The sequence below is a fragment of the Erpetoichthys calabaricus genome, chromosome 11 (assembly GCF_900747795.2).
Source record: "Erpetoichthys calabaricus chromosome 11, fErpCal1.3, whole genome shotgun sequence".
Lineage (NCBI taxonomy): Eukaryota > Metazoa > Chordata > Cladistia > Polypteriformes > Polypteridae > Erpetoichthys > Erpetoichthys calabaricus.
In genome coordinates this window covers 157,493,263-157,515,578 of record NC_041404.2, presented here as the reverse complement: position 1 = coordinate 157,515,578, position 22,316 = coordinate 157,493,263, and the positions used below count along the sequence as shown (strand labels likewise).

The following is a 22,316-nucleotide window of genomic DNA, read 5'->3' as shown; positions in this document are numbered from 1 at the left end:
CTTTGCACATCAAGTTGGTTCTTTGGGCTTTGAAAAAATCCTAATATGTGGCCAAGATAGAAATCTTTTATGTTTAGTAGGCTACCTAGTAGGATATGAACAAATATGAAAAAAACTTAACTTAGCCTGTGTTATTATATGTAGCCATATACAGTGCATCCGGAAAGTATTCACAGTGCATCACTTTTTGCACATTTTGTTATGTTACAGCCTTATTCCAAAATGGATTAAATTCATTTTTTCCTCAGAATTCTACACACAACACCCCATAATGACAACATGAAAAAAGTCTACTTGAGGTTTTTGCAAATTATTAAAAATAAAAAACTGAGAAATCCCATGTACATAAGTATTCACAGCCTTTGCTCAATACTTTGTCAATGCGCCTTTGGCAGCAATTCCAGCCTCAAGTCTTGTTGAATATGATGCCACAAGCTTGGCACACCTATCCTAGACCAGTTTCGCCCATTCCTCTTTGTAGCACCTCTCAAGTTCCATCAGGTTGGATGGGAAGCGTCGGTGCACAGCCATTTTAAGATCTCTCCAGAGATGTTCAATCGGATTCAAGTCTGGGCTCTGGCTGGGCCACTCAAGGACATTCACAGAGTTGTCCTGAAGCCACTCCTTTGATATCTTGGCTGTGTGCTTAGGGTCGTTGTCCTGCTGAAAGATGAACCGTCGCCCCAGTCTGAGGTCAAGAGTGCTCTGGAGCAGGTTTTCATCCAGGATGTCTCTGTACATTGCTGCAGTCATCTTTCCCTTTATCCTGACTAGTCTCCCAGTCCCTGCTGCTGAAAAACATCCCCACAGCATGATGCTGCCACCACCATGCTTCACTGTAGGGATGGTGCCTGGTTTCCTCTATACGTGACGTCTGGCATTCACACCAAAGAGTTCAATCTTTGTCTCATCAGACCAGAGAATTTTCTTTCTCATGGTCTGAGAGTCCTTCAGGTGCCTTTTGGCAAACTCCAGGTGGGCTGCCATGTGCCTTTTACTAAGGAGTGGCTTCCGTCTGGCCACTCTACCATACAGACCTGATTGGTGGATTGCTGCAGAGATGGTTGTCCTTCTGGAAGGTTCTCCTCTCTCCACAGAGGACCTCTGGAGCTCTGACAGAGTGACCATTGGGTTCTTGGTCACCTCCCTGACTAAGGGCCTTCTCCCCTGATCGCTCAGTTTAGATGGCCGTCCAGCTCTAGGAAGAGTCCTGGTGGTTTCGAACTTCTTCCACTTACGGATGATGGAGGCCACTCTGCTTATTTGGACCTTCAAAGCAGCAGAAAATATTCTGTAACCCTCCCCAGATTTGTGCCTCGGGACAATCCTGTCTCAGAGGTCTACAGACAATTCCTTTGACTTCATGCTTGGTTTGTGCTCTGACATGAACTGTCAACTGTGGGACCTTATATAGACAGGCGTGTGCCTTTCCAAATCATGTCCAATCAACTGAATTTACCACAGGTGGTCTCCAATTAAGCTGCAGAAACATCTCAAGGATGATCAGGGGAAACAGGATGCACCTGAGCTCAATTTTGAGCTTCATGGCAAAGGCTGTGAATACTTATGTACATGTGCTTTCTCAATTTTTTTAATTTTAATAAATTTGCAAATATCTCAAGTAAACTTTTTTCACGTTGTCATTATGGGGTGTTGTGTATAGAATTCTGAGGAAAAAAATGAATTTAATCCATTTTGGAATAAGGCTGTAACATAACAAAATGTGGAAAAAGTGATGCGCTGTGAATACTTTCTGGAAGCACTATATGTTTGTCAAAATCTCCGACCCAATGATATTCCACAAATCTGTTATCATATTCATGGCTATGCATGGAGCATGTTATGAATTCAAATAAAAATGGGTTCCTTCTGGAACCTTCGTGTGGATGGTTCTTTTGGAAACCAAAACTGGTTCCCCCTATGTCATTGCCCTGAAGAACCACTCTGGCACTTTTATTTTTAAGATTGCACGATTGAGGGATGTGAAGTGTTCTACAATAGACTTTGAAAGGTCTTTGCTTGGAACAGCTAGAAGTGCTCCCTGAAATGGTCTGCTAGTCATCTGCCTGTTTCACCAGACACCCAGACACTTACTTTAGACTGACAAGAAGCCAGTTGTCTTATATTGGATTTACCAGAGAGACACAATACAAAACGGATTATTGGTGACATAATGACACAGCAAATATGTTTGGAGAGGAATTTGGCTCTCCTCTTTGAATCCAGCTGTGGACGAGAGGTTTGTGTATGTTAGGAGGTCGATGAAAGGAGATCAAGGGATGAAATTATGAAAACAGGCTACTATGGAAGGAACAGTCCATAAAATCTGGAAATTTTGTTTGATGACTTGTGGGAGAGATGGAGTATTAGGGTGGACTGGCAAGACTTGCAGAATGTGGATCTCATTATTGATGTTCGTTCCTCTTAAAAGGTTAATGTTATGAGATCTGCTCCTGGCTTTATCGTGGGCCCTGTCCACAGTATGAAAAGGGTATCCTCTATCAATGAAGACGTTCCTCATACAAAAGTCAACATCATCCCTGAAGAAGAACTGTGAAAATGGAAGAGAGTTTTTTTGAATGCCAGGTATTTAAGGTGCCGTAGAAAAGGTCACTGTGTGTGTTAGTTGACTTATAGGTCTTAAATCCTGGAATGCTGATAGAAAAGCTGATATATAAAAATGGTAGATCTATGGTAGAAACACCAACAATAAACCTGAGAGACAGATGGAAATTAGTAAAATTCTTAATGAATTCCTGTGGCTGGCTTCTTTAGCAAGATATGGTACCAACACAATTGCCGATATGTGTTTTGTACAGGTCTAGTGCAAAGCCTAGAAGAAAGAAAATACTCTTCTACTTGGCTGATGGAAGATGTTGGCATAGCTTGGTCCTGATCTAGTAACCACTGCAACACCACTGACCTGGTGAACAAAGTAGTTATGAAGTGTAAGAACAGGTTCTGCCAGTCTGATGAGGGCATTCATGGGAGGATGATAAGGTGATGAGACTTTCATCGTTAAGAATGACTATGTGTACAGGGAGGCAGAGTCCATGGTAAAGATAAAGATAAAGCTTTGATTAATCCAATACAGAGTAGCAGTGGCCAGAGTCTGTCCTAGCAGGAACCAAACCTGGATGGGACTCCAGTCCATGCCAGGGCAGACTCAGGCACACCCACACTCACTCAAAATGAGACCATTTAGAGTAGTTAATTAATTTATCAAAGAACTGGTTAGTTTGTAGTGAAAGATTAAATATGTAAAACCATTTTGGGGGTGTCCACCATGAAAGACACTATATACTTAATAGATTTTGAATGCCATGATGCACATTGTATGCATCATGAAAACTGCGAAATCCTTGTGTGGTGAGAAGGCTGTCATAAACTCTCAGGATATTCCCAAATAATTTGTAATGTAAGTCTTTAGATATGTTGACTTTTTTTTTAACCGTTTAATTCACGTTCCGTAGAATTTTAAAATCATCATGCTTTTTAATAGTAGTCCGGTGTTCCATACCACGATGGATCTGATATTCTGATTTGGTTTCCAATCGGACAATGTAGTAGCGCCTTTATAGGATTATGTATAGCGTTTAAAATTGAATTAAAGTAATCCTATGCGACATTTTCCACGAGGGCTAATCTATCTGTTGCTTTTGTGCAGCAGGCGTGGAGGAGGGGAGGAGATTCTCCAGCCAGCGCTACAGCCCCTCGCCGCGGGCAGAACTCCGAGAGAGAGAGAGAGAGAGAGAGAGAGAGAGAGGGAGCGAGGGTGAGAGAGAGCGAGACAGAGAGAGAGAGAGAGAGAGAGAGAGAGAGATGAGAGGCGGCAGGAGGCGGCGATCGGCTCTTTTGTGAATTTGCCACCTTACCCTAGGAGGAGGCGGGGGGTACGAAGAATCCGCAGACCTCTATGATAGATGGGGCTCCAGCTCGGGTTCAGAGATGGCCAGTTGGATAAACACCACGAGCATATTTTAAAGGTGACCAGATTATAACAAATCCAAGGATAGAAGACGCCTGTTAAAGGTAAGAGATAACCTGTTGTATGTTTTTCCGAGATAAGCGTGACAGAGAGTCGGCGAAAGAGCGGACTGGGAGATCAAGGGCGAGATGTACATAGCTGGAAAAATAACAAGATTAATTCTGAGATTTGTTAGGAAGCAAGTGGCGAGCGTCCCGTCTGAATACTCGGAGCGGCTGGGGTTGGGATGGAAAGGCGCACTAAGGGGACAGAAACCTGGAACACGGAATATTTCTGAAAACCAGAGCTATCAGTTTTGATGTGAGTTAAGTGCCCGTTTCCCGCATTACTCGATCACTTTCTTCCATAATCAGTATTTCCTGTAATTACATTGAAAACGAAAAAAAATCAATCGCCCCTTCTGTTACGCAAAATCTTAAACAATAAGGGTACGGAACACGACTGTGCTGTTAGTTTCTTTGTAAGTTACCGCCTGTGTCCCACGTCACTCGATCACTTCTTAGACAAACCGTGATATTTCGTAGGATTAACTTGCAAGTAAAACAAATGCGACCACACGCTCTTCCTGTCCGTAATATAAAAGACAGAGGAAGGCGGTCGATGCGAGGCGCTACAATGGAGCACTTCGTCCGCACCCTTGAGTTTCTTCTCGTTGTCAGATGTTCTCTCTTGACGATACACTCTCTTGTTCCAGGAGCAAGACAACGGGGGACACGCCCCCCAGTGTCCAGCATCATACACCGAAGCCTGCGCATGACCCGCTGTCCTTGCGGATTGCTGGTTGCTTGCAGTCTTTGAGGTTCTACTGTCTGCATCTCGTGCTGGTACGCACACTTCTGCCGTCTGGCTGCATCATGCAGACAGATTAATAAAATCCCCCAAACGTTCCATTCCATACCATACAATTTTCTAAGCCTGCTTAATCGTAAGCAGGGTCACGGGGATCTGGAGCCTGTCCCGGCAAGCAAAGCGCGCAAGGCAGGAGCAAGTCGTGGAACAGCGCGTCAGTCCATCACAGGTTGCAAAGGCACTATGTAAGAAGCGAGTTTATAGGATTCTGTTGTCATCTTTGATGGCCCTTTGCATCACCTACTGCTTCTTTGTAAAATGTTTCCCAAACCACATGTTTTAGAAAGTAATCAGCACTCCCAAATTAATTTTATTACTCATTTCTTAACTGAGCACAGTATCAAGGTGCTTTACAAGTACAGAGCTGAAATACAATCATAGCCACTTTGCCATTTATGTCTGCCCATTTGGCATAACTGACTGCTCACTCACTGACAGCATCATTTATGAAGATAATTCTGTTTAAGTAGGAAGACAGCAGCAGGTCTTGTACAGGTATTAATGAAACTCAGAGGGAGAATGGGCAAGACTGGAGAGTTAGGGCGCCGACTGTGGCATGAAAATGGGTATCTGACACATCAACAGCTAGCTGACATTACTAGAATGGCAGTGCAAAACGAAAACCAGAACTGAATGGGACGCATGGCCAATGTGAACTCTGTCACTAAACTAACTACAGGTCTTGGGGTTAGTTGCTTTCATTTTCAGGGACCTGAGTTCAGTTTTCACCTCTGAGTGCAATTTGCATGTTTTACTTGTGCACAAGTCAGGTTTTTCTTTATTCCATGTTAGACTGGTAACTGTAAAAGTTGGGTAGGACTGAATGTGGGGATGGACTGGTACCCGGCCCAGGGTTAGTTCTTGTCCTATAATTGTGTAAAATGACTCCCTGTTGAAAAACAAAAAGGTGCAGAAAACCGGACAGATGAGTGGATGAATGGATGATGGCCATTGCAATTGACTGTGAAGAAGAAAGCAAAGTCCATCTGAGCAAAACCACAAAAAACAACTGGACTCCAAGCACCTTGTGCAATAAAATAATTAAAGATATTTGGAATAGATAGTTACACTCAAGTGATTTACAGTGCATGCCTTCTTTTTTCGATAATCTACTATTACATATGATGTCTACATTCTTATTGTACTTACCTTGATGTATGATTCATTTTTAAATAGAACTGACAAACTCAAAATACAATATACACTTAAACACATCATAGAGCTGAATTAAAATAAAAAAAATATATAATGAACCACAAAAAGAAAACCCATGCAGTATACACATACATTAAAAGTAAGAGCTCCATGGCCTGTCAAAAAAGATTGATACAACCACAAAAAATTATTAGAAAAATAATAATAATCAGGATAAAGCTACACTTTCTCCACAGTGTTTTAAATTCTAACCCAACGGGTGTAAATCTCAACTGCAGCTTTTTTAGCAGCAAAAATGAGAAAAGTTTGAAGATGCAAATCTGTTTTGTGTTTTTGTCAGTTCCTCTCATATTATTATATTCTTTATTCTCTGTTTTACCAGAGAATGTTTGTGCAGTGGTGGCTTCATATTGTTCTTTATTAAAATGGAATGTTTTACTCATGGACATTTAATTATAAAGGAATAAACAGCTCTAGTGATGTACATTGTAATAGTATTATTATTACTTGGTTGACACCTTCATCCAAGGTGTCTTACAAAACATGAGGTACAATTGGTCATATGTTCTACTGACAGGTGAAGTGACTTGCTCAGGGAGCGTCAGTAGGGGGATTTGAATCCCACTACAAAGGGTTTGAAGTGCAACGTCTTAACCACTACGCCATACTGCCTGCCTTATTCTAACACTAAAAGAACATTGTAACCCCTGCTTGATCCAGTTCAGGTTTGTGGGCTACAATGGAGCCTATCCCAGCAGCACAAGGTGCAAGGCAGGAAGCTCTACTAGATTGGGTGCTTGTCCATTAATCTATCCAGCATGTCATTGAGGATGAAGGAAACACCCGCAGTACCTTGGAAGAACATGTAAAATTTAAAAAGATACCAACTGGGTGTAGGATTTGAACCCAGGATACTGGATCCCAGGAGGAAGTAGTGCTAACCACCACGCCACCATGCTGCCTTTTTATCATGGCATATTGAACTTGAATTTGAGTGGCTTAAAGTATAGCGCTTACAATTATATATACGTATTGTGACAGACAATGCAGATGGTGTGGCATCCTGACCAGAATGGATGACGTTTCCTTACCCAGCTTGGAGTCCTTTATGGATGGACAGCAGAAGGCTTGCTGTTCCCTGTCCAATTTGGGAGGCTGGGCTAGCAGACAGACAGAGGGTGACTACCTCGTGAAGCCAGTGCTCCTCCAGTGCGCTAGGTGGCAGTGTTCCCTTGGTATGGCTCTGGTTTGCGCTCCCTCAGGGCTGCATGGAAGTCATAATTTTGGAGGGCAGCGCTTTTGGGGTCCTTGGGTGCCTTGGGTGCACTACTGAAGGTTAACCTAACCCAGAAGTGGTTCTTGGAGGCCATATTGTGGCACTCCTGGGTGTGGAATGAAAAGGGATCAGCTAGACAGTCAGAATCGGGACAAGAGGAGGTCAAAGCTTGAATAGGGGGAATGCAGGAAAAAGAAAGAAATTATGCCGATACATAAAGGAAAAACCCCACTTGTAAAGACACAAAAGATAATGAAAAGTCTTTTGAAGCTGGGGTGCTGTTTCTGAGGCTGTGTCTGGGACTCTTGTACTGGTCACGAGCATCTTAAAAGAGCAAAGCTTTTGTTGTTTTCTTTTGGTTGTGTTACCTTTGTATTCTCGCTGATCATGGCCTTGTGATTTTAAAGCATTTCTGACACGCATCTCACCAGTTTTAAACAGATGGATAGCCTAGTAAAAATAAAGGCACTTGTATGGCTCCTTACAGAACTACCACTTGGCAAAGAACCGTTTCATTCTGGGATGGGTTCTTTGTATATGAAAGCAGAGAGAGGTTTATAGAGAGGTGGACAAAACATAAAATTTTAATATAGTAGGTGAAAACTGACAGATCAACAAAACCTAAACTGAGCCTGTGTTGTTATAAACAGCAAGAGTCCTTTGAAAAATAAGGAACCCTTTGCTATTTTAAAAATCTATTATACTGTAATCTATTTATGGTTAGTTATGAAGGCTGTTAGAGAGCTAAATAAATCAAGGTTCTTTCTGGAGCCTATATGTGGACCCCAAAATGGTTCCTCTATGGCAGGGGTGGGCAAAGTCAGTCCTGGAGGGCCGCAGTGGCTGCAGGTTTTTGTTGCTTAATTAGAAAATGATCCTTGCCAATAATTTACTTTAATTGCTTAGTTAGTGCTTTAAATCTGCCATCTCATGTCATTCTCATATCCTGGATTTTTTTCCTTTCTAAAGATTTCCACTAAATGATCTGTGGCCTTAAATGAATGAGTTATTCTCAGTCTTTCACTTTTTTTCTTCGCTTTCCTTCCAAGTATTTAATTAAACCAATTAGGGCATGATAAATACACACAGGTGTAAATGGAAACAAGCTAAATGGGGAACTGCTGGTTTCTTTTGTCATTTGCATCTTATTGCTAATAAGGAACAATTAAAAACTGAGGATACAGCTGTTTGAGACTAAAATAAGCAATAAGGGTTCAAAATCTTAACAAGCGAGATAACTAAGATAAAGCAGAAGTGTTACTTGAGCAATAAGTGCTCCTTATTAAGCAACTGGGTTGGAACAAAAACCTGCAGCCACTGCGGCCCTCCAGGATCGACTTTGCCCACCCCTGCTCTATGGCATCACATTTACTTTTAAGAGTCTACCCACCCCACCCAAGATGTTCTAACTGAAATCCCACTGATGTTTTATTCTGATTCCTGTGACGGTGCCTAATTCTTTTATGGTTTACAGTTCGTTCATACTTTGGAAATTGGGGTTGCATTACAAAATAGACAGAGCAGCTTAAAGGTTAAGGATTAACTCGCAAACATGCTGCATCTCTGGGACCTCACTTGAGTGTGTGTGTGTGTGTGACTTCTATCTTTGTTTTCAATATCGTGTACAATGTACTGCATTATTCCAACAGTTGGCTCAGTGATGTTGATCATTACATAAGGTGACGTGGGCAGCATGGTGGCTCCTGTTCAATTCAGGGCTCAAGTGTTTGCTGTGCTCCATTTGTATGTTCTCCCTGGGCTCATGGAGGTCATTCATTATTCTAATGGCTGTCGTGATCCTGTTGTGGTCTGTTGCCGCTGAATTCAATTGTGTGGATTTAAAAATGGATTACATTCCAAATTTACAAAAGCTTTAAATTGATATTTGTCAATTTAATTTTTCTTTAACACATCCCTTCAAAGTTTTCTCACTGGTTTGTGCAAAGGTGGAATTAATCCAAAGATCTGTTGCTTGTTTAGTGTCAGTTCTCAGTTTTTAATATCGTCTCCCGCACGCAGGCCAGCCCTTCTCAGTATTTGTTTGCCATAAAACAAAACAAACAGCCATGTTTGTCATTTTGCTCAGCGTTCCTAAAATTGAGCAGTAGAGACATTCGGAGTATAGCTGGGATGAGGCAGCTGAAAGGATATTTGAGCTGAAATTTGCAGGGTGTTTCTGTACTAGAAATGCAAATGGATGGCGGCCATTAATGAGAGTCAGCAATGCATGTGGAAGAAGTAGAATTAGGGAGACTGGCAGGCTCAGCGCGGCTGCTTTTGTGTGTAATATAATGGAGAGGTGACATATTGATACAGCTCCAGATAAGTGTATTTAACGGCAGAATATGAAAACTGATCAGAAGAAAAAAAAAAAGCAACAGTAGCTTCTGGTGTAACAAAGAGGAGGCAGGAGATGCTGATGCAGTTCTGGGCAAATCACTAAAAATAAAACTGCATTGTATAAACTGTTAATATGTTATATGCAATGTCTGCCATAACTTTCCTGTTAATCACTAGTAGTGGATCACTAAATGAATGTATATAAAACAGGGAACTGTGAATCAAAGGTGTGAATGAATGAAAATGTACACAAGGGGAAGAATGACTTATATAGTGCCTTTGACAGAGAGCGTCAACCCAAAATGCTTTATAAATTGCATAAACAACACTTTAAAAGTATGGCAGGCAGTGTGGTGTAATGGTTAAGGCTTTGGACCTCAAACCTTGAGGTTATAGGCTCAAATCCTGCTAGTGACATGAGCAAGTCACTTGACCTGCATGTGCTCCAACTGGAAAACCTAAAGAAATATAATCAATTGTATCATAAATTGATTAAATGGCCAAAAAGTTAATTTAATGTCAAAATGTTGCTGAAAAGATTTGAATTCACTTGAGCTCATCCAGCCATCCATTTTCTGAAACTGCTACTCTTATTCAGATGCAGCCAGCCTGTACTACTTCTGGATTGCCACTTTATAATGTGAAATGACCAGAAGGGGCAGGGCTTGCTCATGATGTCACGGCTGGGTGGGTGTGCCCTCACTGGGCATCTTCTCCAGGCTGTGCAAAAAGGAGAGGATAGCATAAGTGGCAACACCTCCTTGTGCCCCAGTGTGGTAGTGCTGACCCCGATTGAGCTTGTTAGGGGACCCCAGGTGCGTACACACATGACACAAAATTAAGGATGATTTCTCAGAGTACCAGCCCAGCTTAGGACTCTTTTGCTAATACCCTAAAGCCTGCATCTCTAATGCTTTTTAAATGTTTTTTTTGATAAGGACTCTTCTTCTGTTCTACATGGACATTTACATCAAGGAAGAGATGCTGAGCATTATTAATGGTCTTCCTTAAGCTACCTCAGGGCTGTTTAACACCTCACAAATAACTTGAATGAATGACTCATGAGTTTACCTTGATATTTTTGAAATATTTTGATTTGGGCAAGTTTGTGACAAACTCCGATCCTGGAGGGCTGCAGTGGCTGCTGGTTTTCCTTCCTGCCACTTTTCTTCATCAGGGACCAGTTTCTGCTGTTAACTGACTTCTATTCCCTTCACTTTAATTGCTGTGTTTTTAAAGACTCCATCCTCTGACTTGATTTTTTTTTCCTTAAATGACAGCCAAACAGAAATGAGATGTTTAGTGAGACAACAGATGACCATCTAACTCCAACCTATTTCTCTCCAACCAGTTTTGAAATTAGAAGAAGATATTTATTGTTAATTAAACCTGTTGCTTACCTCCATGGCTCACTGGTGCTCTCGTTCTGCCACATCAGACATTTCTGAAACAGTTGATTTTTCTTTTTTCTAAGAGAACCACCAAAATGTTTTACGGACCTGAGCAGATCAACATTACTGAGACCTTCACCTTTCTTTATTTTCAGATATTGTATGATGGACACTGGTTAGCTGGTCATATGTTGGCTCATTTTGTGTCTCATTATCGTTTGACTGCTGATTTCAGAAAAAAGAAACAATGAAGCGGTCTGCGTTTTAAATAGCAAGTCAATTACAAATAAGGCAAGAGAAGTTAATCAGCAGGAGAAACTGGACACTAATTAAGAAAATGGTAAGAATGAAAGCCTGCAGCCACTGTGGCCCTCCAGAATAGTAGTTGGACACCCCTGCTCTAAGGGCTGCATCCCTGCTTCTTGTTAAATGTTTGATGATGAGGACTCTCCTTGTGTCCTACAAGGACATTTACATCAAGGAAGATACCCAATCTTCCACAAGCTACCTCAGAGCTGTTTAGCACCTGGCAGATAACCTGAATGAATGACTAATGAGTTTACCTTGATATTTTTGAAGGTTTCCTAATGAGATATTTGGACAAGTTTGCTATTAGCTAAAGAAACGTGCTTGATGGACTGAATTCTCTCCTCAAGTCTGTCAAACTTCTTATGCTCTTAATCAGGCCTCGGACTGTCAGGCGTAGGACAAATTAGTATCTATAAGCCATGAAATACTTGTGGCATTAGTGCTTCATCATACTATACTCATTTCTCTTTAGGTTTCAATTTTAATACATCCCCCAGACTTTTTCCTCCTTATTATATATTGTGAGACACACTGGCCCAGTGGATAATATTGATACCCCACATCTCCAGACACTGGAAGTTCAGTGCTCAGGAGCCAGGAAGGCATCTGGGCAGAGTGTGCACATTTACCATTTGTTTGTATTGTACAATCTCCACATCCCATAAACTGTTTCCATGTGAGTCTGAATGAGAATTCTCTGGGATGAACTGTGATAAGTGGTCCGTGGTGGAGAGCAGGTTTTAATTAAATAATCGTGACCCAGAAAGTGCAGGATCCCATTGGGTTGCGGGTGTGTGTGGGTGTGCTTGATCTCCAGGGACGATTGGGGTGCCTGGCTGATCGTGCGTACATGTGCGATTGTGAGCGTCAGTCAGGTGATCATTCTTACCTCCGAGGTAGTGTCATATCAGGCAGACAAGATAAAAAGGAGCTTGAGGAAAGACACAAGAACAGCAAGGAGAGAATGGAGGCTGAAATGAAAGTAAAGAAAGAAAGAGAGAAAGGCAGGAGTGGGAGAAGAGAGTCGGTGGTCGGGGACAAGCCTCAGAGTGAGGAACTTGGGGCCGAAGAGCGGCATTCCTATTGATCAGTGCAGGAGAGTAGGAGCGGCCTGGCATATGGTGTCTCTTGTTGTTGCTGAAGGAATGGATGGGTGGCTCAGCACCCCAGAGATGCTTAAGATCTGGCAATGGGGACCTGATCCAGGAATCAATGGTTGACTGCGCCTGTCGGTAGGATGTCTCCTTGTGCTCTGGGGTCCGTAGAGGGTAAGACAGGGAGACGTCAGCTTTCGGGCAGGAAGCATTGGAGCTTGTGTTCTTTAGAAATGGAATTCCCTGGATTTTAACCTTGGTTTTTATGGATTACTTATAGCATAATTATGGATTGATTTTAACCTTTACACTCTCAAATTTTATGGATTATTTATTTGTTGAAGATTATGATGTACTGGACTATTTTTTTATTTTAATAAAAGCACTTATCACTTTTTTGTACCTACCCCTTGCTGCTTGGGTGTGTTTTTGTTTGCCTGACTATCGACAGTTCAGGTTCAAGGGGCTCCCAGAAGCAAGAAGGGAGCGTGGAGCCAACCCAGAGCTCAACCCAGGACCAATCGCTGTCCCAATGCTATCTGGAGATGTTCCTTCTTTCTGTGTCTGTGTTCCTGGGTTCAGATGATAGATGAGAGAATTATGATATATTGAGGTACACTGTCGACACTAACCATCTATAGGATTGTGGGTCTACCTGCTGTTTTGATGTTGATTGGGTGGAGTTCCTTTGCAAAAGGAGTTTTCTCTGCTATCCCACTCAAAAGCTTTGAGCACTTTTACCAGATATAAAACATTTCCTGAAATGTTTGTAGAACACCAAGGATTCTGTACACCTCTGTAAGCCCTCACACAGGTAAAGGTCTTGGATTGTATGCGCACTTCTGTGTCCACTCCTGGTGACACACATCATTGCATTTACCTCGACGAGAATCATGACAAGGCAATGATAGAAGGGAGCACATGCAACTCTTTAACACTATATTCTAATGTATGCACACTTATACTATATAGGCTTAGTAAATGGCCAGTCATGTGATTAAAGCACACAAAACTACATGTGGGCCACTCCCCCCCAGATCTTTGATTTAATATACATTTTTACAATATGCACAAAAATACAAGGGGGACCCTCACTCACTCTTGGATTTGCTGTACATTTTTACAACTTACTTGAAACTCCAAGAAGGACCCCTGACCCATTGGCTTGATTAATAAGCAATGTCCCATTTTGGGACTGTGAAAATCTGGTCAGCCTACTACTAACTTGCCCAGAGGAGGTTTGCCTTAACTTAGCCATACTCCAAACACCATCCTGCTGGCTTTAGCCAGAGCAACCCAAAAAAAAAATAGGGAGCTGTTAAAATACCTTGAAATATTTCAGAAAGCCCCACAAGAGAAAAGATAACAATCAGCTTGTGAACAAAAAGGGCAACAAACTATTATTGTAAATTGAAGTTGTAACATAAATAAGAAAATATAACAAAATGCTCAACAGGGAAAAATGAGGCAAAAAAGTTGTCAGCAAGGCAATCTGAAAGCACACATGTCACAATATAGCATCCTTAAACATAGGCCAAAAAGAGTTGAAAAAAGCCAATAAATTCAAAGAAATAAGGCGATAAATAACTCATAGAAAAATGTCACTCCACCAAAACACATGCAATGAAATGTGGGGACTACATTTCCCAGCCTTCCTGTTATGGGGCAGGAGGTGGACCCTTGCAGTGATGCAATCTTAGGATTGTACCCCCAGAACACAAGGAACATAAAGGCAGTGAAAGAAGCAGGACATAAATATTCTTGAACATAACTAACACAATAATATATTAAACATAACAACTAAATCAGTGGATCTGAAAACACGTCCCATTTGCATTTGCCAGGTGGTCCATGGTTTTGCCTAGTCTTCTTTCTTACAAGAACTTTCTTGCTCATGAAGCCACATGAAATGGCTCAAAGATACCGACCACAGCATCCCCTGTCTGACTCTCCTGTAGATGATAATATCTTTTACTTGTATACTACTTCTTCCTGCTCAGATCCTGTACTCCGAGCTAGCACGGCAGGCCACAGAGTAGCAAAATGAAAATTGGCCTGCAACCCAGAAGAGACAGAGGGGCAGTGTGAGTTTAACAGAGTTTATTTCAGTTGGCTTTTTTATTATCTTTCATGGAGCGCCTTCCAAGGACATGACCCCTAGACTAGTGCAGGCACTTAAATTAAGGAGGTGCTGCCCCATTCAGGATTACAAACTCACTCTTTGAGTCATGGTGCCATCTCATTTTCTTTGCATCTCAGGTTATTACAGTAGTTTTGTACAAAGTACATGCAGAAAAGAGAATGTGGCAATTGTAACCCATCGAAATTAGAGTAATGAGTGAGTGGGTGTTGGCCATAGATGGTCCTTCATATTTTTAGCTTTGGCAAAGTGGTCCTCATTCCAAAAACAGCCTGAGAACAACTGGACTAAATGATAAATGAACAGAACAATAACATCAAGATTTATTTCCATCACACATTTTCATTGCTTTACAAGATGTCCAAGAAATAGATATAAGCAAAGAAAAAAAAAACTAATTAAAATTAGACAGGAAGAATAATGAATAAATAGCATAAAAAAATAATGTGCATTTAGATAAGATATAGAGGAGTATGCTGCAGAAACTAAAATCAAAACAAGTGAAAAGTATACTATTTCATGGCATTAAATCTTGTTTTCCTTATTGTTAGAATTGTTGACTTATCAAAAAATTTGTATTTATGATTATTTAGTTTGTCGAGTGAATTTTGCTTATGCATTGGCAGATTTCTTTGCTAAATTAAAGCAAAACAACTCCCATATAAAGTTTTTTTTTTGTCTAGTTTTTGCATATGCATTTTTGCAGTGTAGAGATCTTAAATGTAAACCTGGTTTTGAAGTCTATGAATGCCAGTGTGATGATAGGCTAGGAAGGACAGAAAAATAAAATAAAATAAAATCTCTCTATTATATTAAAAAGGTTTTCTGTCATGTCCACGTTATTCAGCCTTGATCACTCCCTCCATACCGCTCACCCAATCGTTACTTACTCCTACCGCGCACATCCTCTCTCCGTACCACCCTTTGACACTCTCATTGCTGCTAACTCACCCTTCAATGTTATAATAGCAAGGCAGAAAAGCAAATTATATATACAAGAAAGTTGAATTTTAGATTGCGATAAGAAAAACAGTGCCAAGAGCTGATAATGAATGTTGAAAAAAAGAAAATGAACAAAAAAGAGCTGCATATAATAAAAATCAAGAGCAAAGAGAATTGTTCAATAAATGCAAAAAAGCAACATTTGTAGAATGTAAGTTAAAGAATAAAATAATTTATAATATTGTTTTTGACGAGGCATTAATGTTAATGTTTATTATGTTTTACTTTTTTACTTCTACTTTTTTATTTTTACTTTTTACTATGTTTTTATCTTTCATTGGTATTTAAAATAGCCAGTTGTAATGAAATACTCCAGTAACTGATTTTCTATCTATAATAATTAAGGAACAAACCGTCTTCCTCCTGCACCCCATATATTCTTCTATTTACCACCTCTTTAAATTCTAATGGAGGAGTGCCCCAACACCCTTCGAGCGGCTCAGCTGTGAGATAGTAGGTGCTCAGTGCCTGCCCCCGAGGGTTGGCGAGTAAAGAGAGCAGGGCGCGGAGCCCCCTAGTAAAATAAAATAAAACCCCATTTAAGCTGAAAAAAAGCAAAATCTGCAGGGGTTCCAAGGCCAAAAGACTGAAATAATAACTGAAATAACCATAATAAATAAATAAAAGTGAAATAAGAATTAAAAAAAACCAAGTGAAAGGAATTTAAACGCATTTTCACTTCTGGCTTAAACAGCACAAATTGGCTAGCTTTACTAACATGTCAGAAAACATTGCCAATAGAAATTGTTTAGTGAAATACTGTAAATGGTATATTGTGCAAAGCATTTGCATGGGAGTTGAGGATGTGGTGTATAGATGGGTGCAGAATTGGCTCAGACACAGGAAGCAGAGGGTGATGGTGCGAGTAAACTTATCAGAATTGAGTGATGTTAAGAGTGATTTCCCCTGAGGGGTCAGTGCTGCTGCTATTTGTAATATATATGTAAATGATCTGAATATGAATATAAATGACAAGATGGTTAATTTTGCAGATGATACCAAGCTAAGGGGATTGGCAGATAATCTCCAATCTCTTGAATCATTACAGAGGGACTTTGACAGCATACAAGCTTGGGCAGATTCGTGGCAGATAAAATTTAATATCAGTAAATGTAAAGTATTACACATAGGTATTAAAAATGTTAGGTTTGAATACACAATGAGAGGCCTGAACATAAAAAATAACCCTTATGAAAAGGATTTAGGAATCGTAGTGGACTCATCTCTGTCAACTGGCAGACAGTGTTCAGAAAACATTAAGAAGGCTAACAGAATGTCAGGTTATATCGCGCCCTGATGTGTGGAGCACAAGTCCAAGGATGTTACACTCAAGCTTTATAACCCATTGGTGAGGCCTCACCTGGAGTACTGAGTGCAGGTTTGGTCTCCAGGCTACAAAAAGGACATAGTAGCACTAGAAAAAGTCCAGAGAAGAGCAGTCAGGCTGATTCCAGGACTGCAGGGGATGAATTATGGAGAAAGATTAAAAGAGTTGAGCCATTTCAGTTTAAGCAAAAGAATATTAAGAGGAGACATGACTGAAGTGTTTAAAATTATGAAGGGAATTAGTACAGGGGATCAAAATTTTTACTTTTAAAATAGTTTAACAAGAACATGGGGACAGAATCGGAAACATGTTAAGGGTAACTTTCACACAAATGCTAGGAAGTTTTTCTTCACAAAGAAAACCACAGACATTTGGAATAAGTTACCAAGTAGAAACTGTGGTAGACAGAATAACTTTTTGGACCTTCAAAACTAAACTTGATGTTATTTTGGTGGAATTTAGGTGGATAAGATTGTAGAGCTTTGTTGAGCTGAATGGTCTGTTCTTGTCAAAACTTTTCTTATGTTCTAAAAAACGTGTTTGAACGTACTTACCAAAAGGATGCACAGCAAACAAGAGATGCCTTGGCTGTGAGGATGAGTTTCTGTCCATCCTTGATTTTGGTAGGTTGTCTCACAGTCTTGGAGGTTATAGACAAGCTATAACAATGCTTTTTTAATCACGTTGCTGCAGCTAGTGTCTCTGCATAGCATGTCTGAGCAGACCCCTTTTAAATAGGCTGAGTGCTGCATTATACCTGTTTACATTATTATCAATGAAAATGTTGCATACATTAAGAGGCAGATCAAATATCAATAGTCCTAGTGGTCCGTCTATTGCCCTTTCCTCGATTCAGTGTCTTGACATTTCCCCATTCCCTACCTTTAGCTTGTTGTTTCTCTCCTGAAAGATGGTGTGGTCAGCTTCCTCTTTATTAAGTCCATCAAGTAAACAAGCATGTCCTCAAGTCACCTCCTGGGACCTGCTCTCTGTTTAGTGCATTTGCCTCCTGCCTCTCTTATGCCACTTCAAGCTTTATGTAAAGCAACAACGCCAGGCAGCATTTCTGTTCCTCACTGAGCTGCAACATTTTGTAACATTGTATGCACCATTGTTATAATAATAATAATAATAATAATAATAATAATAATAATAATAATTATAAAAATAATAATAATATGTTATATGTGTATGTGTCTCTTAATTAATATACTAAAACATGTTTTTGGAGTAGTCTAGTCTAAAATAAAAAAAAAAACTAAAACACTACAGCATTAGAATCATGAATATAGTCTGCATTCTTTAAAACCAAAGTATTCATGATGTGACTAATATAATAACTCTGGTTTGATGATTTAAGAAAAGCAATTCAATAAACCCTGCAATGTTCTGAAGAAGGAATTTAAAATTCCATCCAACGGCAGAATTTAAAACCGGATAAATAACATCTGAGAAAAGAATTAATGAGGCAGGTTTTGTTTACAGTATATTATACATTATGTGTAAAAAAAAACTCTGTTTAAGTTGAACTTGACCAGTTCAATAAAGTTTATAATGCAGACAACAGCAACACACGACTTAATGCAGCCACTACCACAGAAGACCAGGTCTCTCCACATGCATGTAGAATTTTCTCTTAATTTACATTTACATTTACATGTTTAGCAGGCACTATTATCTCAAAAGAGGACAACATAATTGAGTAACCATCAGTCTGGGGGGCCGTTTGGGAATAAGAGCTATAGGACAACATTAAAACAATCCGGAAAACAACAGGCCATTCAGTCCAACAAAGTTTGCTAGTCCTATCCACTTAATTCTTTCAAAATAACATCAAGTTACATTTCGAAAGTTCCTAAAGTCTTACTGTCTACCACACTACTTGGTCACTTATTCTGAGTGTCTGTGGTTCACTGTATAAAGAAGTCACAGTCTCAATCCACCGCACTGATTCCCTTCATAATTTTAAACCCTTCAGTCATGTCTTCTTTAAATTTTCTTTTGCTTAAACTGAAAAGTCTCAGCTCTTTTAATCTTTCCTCATAACTCATCCCCTTCAGTTCCACAATCGTCCGTGTCGCTCTTCTCTGGACTTTCTCTGGTGCTGCTATGTCCATTTTGTAGCCTGGAGAGCAAAATTGCACACAGTACACCAGATGGGGCCTCACCAGTGCTTTATAAAGCTTGAGCAGAACCTCCTTGGACTTGTATTCCGCACATCAGGGTGCTATATAAATTGACATTCTGTTAGCCTTTTTAATGGCTTCTGAACACTGTCTGGATGTTGTTAATGACGAGTCCAATTCGACTCCTAAGTCCTTCTCATAAGGTATGCGTTTTCAGACTTTCCATTTTGTACTCAAACGTAACATTTTTACTTCCTATGTGTAACACTTTACACTTACTGACATCAAATTTTATCTGCCACAAATCTGTCCAAGCCTATTTGCTGTTCAATTCCCTCTGTAATGACTCAATGGATTCTCGATTATCTGCCTACACTTTTCTTGGTAACATTTGCAACTTAACCAGCTTGTTACTTATATTCCTATCCAGTTCATTTATATATATTAGAAATAGCAGCGACCCCAGCATTGACCCTGCTGGACACCACTCTTAACATCAACCAATTCTGATTCTGTTCCTCACACCATCACCCTCTGCTTTCAGTATCTGAGGCAATTCTGCACCCCCTCAACTCCCACTTCTTTTAGTTTGATGCCCAACCTCTCTTGTGGCACCTTATCAAATGCTTTCTTTGATTGTACCCTTTTGTTGTTTCCTCGTAGAATTCCAGCATTTTAGTAAAACACAACTTCCCTCTTCTGAAGCCCTGCTGACAAGGGTGCAAAATTTATCATCACAAGTGAAGAGTTCTGTCAGAGTGACCATTGTGTTCTTGGTGAGCACCCTGACCAAGTCCCTTCTTGACGTGTTACTCAGTTTGGCTGGATGGCCAACTCTAAAAAAAGTCCCGATGTTCCAAAGGTCTTCCATTTTATAATTACTGAGTCCACTATGCTCCTGGGAACACTCAAAGCTGTTAGAAATGGTTTTATCTACTTACCCTGATCAATGCCACACCACAGTTTAATCACAGAGGTATACAGAGAGTTCCTTGAACTTCATGGCTTGGTTTTTGTCGTGACATGTGGTGGGAATTGTGGAACCTTCTATGCACAGGTGTGTGCCTTTCTAAATGATGGTCAGACAATTCAGTTTGCCACAGGTGGACTCCAAGCAAGTTCTAGAAACATCTCAAAGAGAATTAAAGCAAACATAATGACCCCAATTTGGAGTGTCTCAGCAAACGATCTTTATCCTCTTATGAATGAGAAATTTCAGCTTTTGATTTTAATAAATCTGCAATCCTCTCTGAAAATATGTCTTCACTTTGTCATTGTGGGTTAATGAGTGTAAATTGATGGACATATTTATTAATTGAAAATGAAATCTACAACACAACAAAGCTTGTGGAAAGTGAAGGGGCCTGAATACTTTCTGAATTCACTGTACCAGGACTCCTAAGTTGGCTTGGTCTGAGTGAATGGTAGTGTGCCAGTCAGTATGCCCTGAGACTGACCACAGCCCTGTTCCTACCTTGCATTCAAGGATATAAGAATAGTCTCCATCTTCCCAAGAGACTGGCCTTGAATAAGCAGGTTGAATTAACTGAAGCATATTAAGCCTAACATCACTAAGAATGTTACAAAGAGCGGCCATAGACCAAGTGTGCAGATTTTCACAATTTATTAACACAATATTAATGATGTGCCTACACAGTTCTGCTTAAAAGAACATTCTGTTTAAATGTCTTCCAAACAGGCATTTCTTCTTAATAGCCACTTTAAAGCAGTCAACCCAGCCTTTTTAATCTTTCATTTGTAATAAAGGGGATGTTAAATGTTCCACACGTATATGTTGATTCATGGAAGACATTTAATTGCAGGATACCAGAGCCCAACTGAAATCATCATTTTTATACTTGCGTATCCTCGCATCCTGTCAGACATTATAGATCACCTGCTGAAGTTTAGTACATTGTGCTTGAAGGTAGAAGGTGAAAGTGATTTGCAAAGTGACATAAAATGTCTACATACTATAACTAATATGTATTAAAGGACAGTGCTTTTTATTATTTTAATATCGTAAAAAGAATTATGAACGACTAGCTGTGCTCTTTGTCTATGATGCGTTGAAATCTAAGTAATAAATGCAGACCTCAGCATTAATGTTTGCAGTGCACCATATAATGCATTTGTGTCAGTTATATGCCATTTGATATGAAATTCTTAAAAACGGTGTTAATGTTTGTGATGCACCATCTGTTGGAATGAAAAATGCAATGTATTTTATTACTAAAAATGTTTGTGATGCCCCATCTTTAGTAATTACAGAGATATATCTACTGGGTGGACACACAGTCACTTATCCATTTATTATGAACTATGTAAGTGTATAGCAACCTTTAAAAAGATTAACAAATCCGTTGGTAACCAGTGCCATTGCTATGTTGCTCAACGATCTTGTTGCGAAGATCTTGGGAGAGCTGTTTGCCTCTACCCATCATGAGATGTTTCTTGTGTGACAGCTTGGAAACATATCATTTGTTACTTTGCATTTAGAGGTGAGTAACTCTTTTTCAAAGAGTGACAACCTTAACCTATCAGCATGCACTATCTCAGTTGATTCTTATTAGCACAGCTAGGAGAACTCATTAGTGGACTCAGATCAGGTACTTTACAGCCTTTCTCACTTTGTTCAATGGTTTATTCCAGTGACATTCCACTTTATTGCACTGAACGTTTTTATGGATTGGAATGTTTTTGAGTTATTACCAATGTCTGCTCTAAATTTTGCATGCATACCTGTTTTGGAAATACATTTAATGGGAAAATGTTAACATGTTGAATATTTATTTCTTCCTCTGTAGCCAGACTGGAGGATATTTTGCTTTGTGGCACTTGCTGCCAAACTGGACAAACCTGATTGGCTTAAATACAGTTTAAATCATGTCTGCTTTGAAAGTTGATTTGAATAATTTGAATCATGGCACAGTAAACACAGCTACTGCCTGTCATCTCCATTAACCTGGGTTCATTTTCTAGCCCATGTCTTCCTATGTGGAGTTTGCACAATCTCTCAGTGTCCATGGAGTTGTTTCTTTCAGCTAAATGGTGAACCATGCACTCGAGGACACTGGAGAAAATTAAGATGAGCTGTGTATAAGCACAAAGTGTTGTAGAAATCTGGGCAAACTAACAAGTCACAAGGTTGAAGTTGAAACATTGACAACGTTTAAAAAATATCTGCATGAGGTACTGGGACAGCTTAGCTATTAGCGGACCAAAGAAGCATGATGATCTGAATGGTCTTCCTCTTATTTGTTAAACTTTTTAAAGTTCCTTGCATATCCTGATTTTGGGTTCTTTGGTGACTTTAGAT

General features: G+C 39.9%; 1 protein-coding gene across 3 annotated transcripts in view; it reads left to right on the top strand.

Moving 5' to 3' along the window:
- The window catches only part of slc29a4a (solute carrier family 29 member 4a), a 138,510-nt gene that overhangs the window by 26,855 nt on the left and 89,339 nt on the right, over positions 1 to 22,316 (top strand). The window contains exon 1 of one of the 3 annotated variants that reach the window (XM_028814406.2): positions 3,802 to 4,032. The exons of the other annotated variants lie outside the window; for them this stretch is intronic. The gene's annotated coding sequence lies outside the window, so the exon portion shown is untranslated. Of the gene's footprint in view, positions 1 to 3,801; positions 4,033 to 22,316 lie in introns of those variants that run through there. 3 annotated transcript variants of the gene reach the window in all.